Source organism: Limulus polyphemus, unplaced genomic scaffold (assembly GCF_000517525.1).
Source record: "Limulus polyphemus unplaced genomic scaffold, Limulus_polyphemus-2.1.2 Scaffold7880, whole genome shotgun sequence".
Taxonomy (NCBI): domain Eukaryota; kingdom Metazoa; phylum Arthropoda; class Merostomata; order Xiphosura; family Limulidae; genus Limulus; species Limulus polyphemus.
The window spans coordinates 27,408-27,712 of NW_013673490.1; positions in this window are offsets into that span (position 1 = coordinate 27,408).

Consider the following 305-nt stretch of genomic DNA (forward strand, 5'->3'; position numbering starts at 1 on the left):
AAAAGCGAAACGTTGGTAGTAATAAAAAACAAAACAAATATGTTTACATCTGGAGTGTAAAGGTCGTTTATCTAAACTTTTACCACAATGTTATAAACTTATAACATATACTTCGATATCAAACAGTTTGTATGTATTAACCCTGAGGAAGATGTAAAAGCGAAACGTTGGTAGTAATAAAAAACAAAACAAATATGTTTACATCTGGAGTGTAAAGGTCGTTTATCTAAACTTTTATCACAATGTTATAAACTTATAACGTATACTTCAATATCAAACAGTTTCTATGTATTAACCCTGAAGAA